The following is a 2,537-nucleotide window of genomic DNA, read 5'->3' on the forward strand; positions in this document are numbered from 1 at the left end:
TAGCAGAATATTTCCCAAGCAAGGGAGCTGGGCCCAGGGTGATATAAGAACAGAAGACTGATTTCTATGTGTCAGAGAGCAGTATGAAAGTGACAGAGGGCATTAGCTTCCTAATTTCCCTTGTGCCAGAACTGTGTGGGTAGCTTTATGGTGACTCCTTTGTACCTGAAATTGCAGACAGAGTTCAACCCTGGAGGACTTTTTGGACAAGACCGAAACCTAAGAAGTGTCATCCTGTATGGGCTGACACCTGAGATTATACAAGAATAAAGGTCCACATAGATGCCAGAGTAGCTACCTGCCCACCTGGATCAGATACCTTCCTCTGTGAATCCTCTAGTGCTACAGAAGGCCAAATCCTCATCCTACCACATAGGGTAAAAGGGAGTCGCCTCTGGATTGGCTGGGATTAAGTTTCTACCACCCACTAGAATAGGCTTATTATTAGGAAGACCATGTAATTCATTTTCCAAATTGGGACACGTCTGAGAGTGAAAAGGGGAGCTATTGATATTACACTCAGATTAGCATGTGTAAAGTGGGACTACGCAGGGCAAATTGGGAAAATGGTCATTTTCTTCTTATAAAAGAAATTAGGATGAGTTACAGAAAAACCAAACAAGTTACATTTCTTGCATGCATGAAAATGTGGACTGAGATTCATACCCAACCACAAAAGGCAGTACTTGCAGCAGGATTTGCCTTCACACACCACTGCAGTGTGTAAGGGAGACGATTTTTTCCTTTGCTCCACATTGTGTACTTCTGAAAGAATGGGATAGAGGCTCCTTTGCACTTTTCACTAACTCCTCCACATGTAAAGAGGAATGATTTATTTCTTGGTGAGATGGCCCTGATTTGTCATCACGTGTTCAGTTTTCTCTTTGAGCAGGAATACAGGGTTAACAACTAACAATGTGTGAAAGCACTTCTTTTTCTATTTCTTTTTCTGTGTGAAAGCACTGGAATTTTCTTTCTTCTGTCATTTCTCTGCCTCCTTACAGGCTGCTGTCTGGGGAGAGTCTGTTCCTGTGGGGAAGACACAGGCAATTTGGAGTGGCTAGATTCAATATGCGGAAGATGAGTGGGGAGCTTAATTTTGAATGCAGATCCAAGTCATAGTCTCTATTCCATCTCTACCAGTGGAAAAGCAGGTATTTTAATTCCTATCTGGCATCTGTGCGCATTTCTTCATTTGTTTCTAACTCATTAAGGGAATGGATTTGTCTAGCCCTTCAGAGCCATAACACACAATAACAGTATGCCTGAACAATTTAGACTACGACTCAAATGAGAGATGTTAGACTGGAGATGGTTCTTATTAGGTGCTTTGCTTGGGCTGCAGATAGCTTTTAGAACTTTTTTTATTATGCTTGAAGGTATATTTAAACAAAATTTTAACTTTAGTAAAACTTGACACTTTTAGAGATTGACCCCACCGTTTGATAAGAGATTAATGCATTATGACTTTACATTTCTTAGGTTTAAAAGTTTATTTTCTGGTTGTGGATAATAGGGGAGAATATTTCTTCCCTCACTCCTGAAATATTCTCTCTGTTCAGGAACTCAGAGTTAATGTTGAAATGCTGGCTACTCTCCATATGTGTTACTCTGCCCCAGAAGTAACTCATAAATGTAGAAAGGATAAATTGAGCATGCCCAGTTTTCAGCTCCTGTTTTCTTTCTCTTACAGTAAGGCAGTCTCTATGGCGTGGGTGGTTCTCTTCAGCTCCTCTGTGCTTTAAATCTTACCTGCTCCTGTCCAGTAATGCTTGTGACTGGATAGGTAAATCTGCCTAAAAATGGATTCAATTAGCAAGCTAATTTAGCTCTTATATTAAGCTGTGAACTTCGATGTAGTCTGTATTAATCAAAAGATGATATCTTGATTTGCTCTCTGTTTTGCTCCTTTTATTTCTCTATGTGCATCAGGTCACCTCAAAATTCCAACAACGAAGTGGTAATTTCTGGCTTATGAGTGAACTTATTTGTGGATAGATTTGAGTATTTGCATAAAGTAAAAATTATTTTTTTGGTTATTTCTTAGCAACATTTAAACATTATTAAGCAGATAACTATGCATCGTTAAAGGACCTTTATTAGCCACTGGAGGGATGATAGGACTGACAGGCTATTCTGAGAGGAAAACTGAGTAGAGGACCTTGGAGGTTCTAGGTTCCCTGAATGGAATAGCCCCTTTTCTACTCTTCTCTCCTGGTAGACACTGATATCTCACCTAACCTTTCCTCAGTAGTAAGAACTGTCTATTATGTTCTAAATCTTTATAAGTTATTTCATTTCATCTTCGTGACTTGCTGTAAGATAGATTTTATTATCGACATTTTTGCTGAGAAAGAAATTGAGACCCAGAGAAATTATGTGACCACAAGACAGAAGCAGGACATGAAATTAAGTCCCTCAGATTCCAAGAGTCACATGCAGATGATAGATAGAAGAAAGTATCAAGTGAATATTCATTGTCTGACCTCTGCAGTTATGAGGTTCTATGGAAAAACAAAAACTTTTATGAGTGTTCA

The sequence above is a fragment of the Pteropus vampyrus genome, unplaced genomic scaffold (genome assembly GCF_000151845.1).
Source record: "Pteropus vampyrus isolate Shadow unplaced genomic scaffold, Pvam_2.0 Scaffold82, whole genome shotgun sequence".
NCBI lineage: Eukaryota > Metazoa > Chordata > Mammalia > Chiroptera > Pteropodidae > Pteropus > Pteropus vampyrus.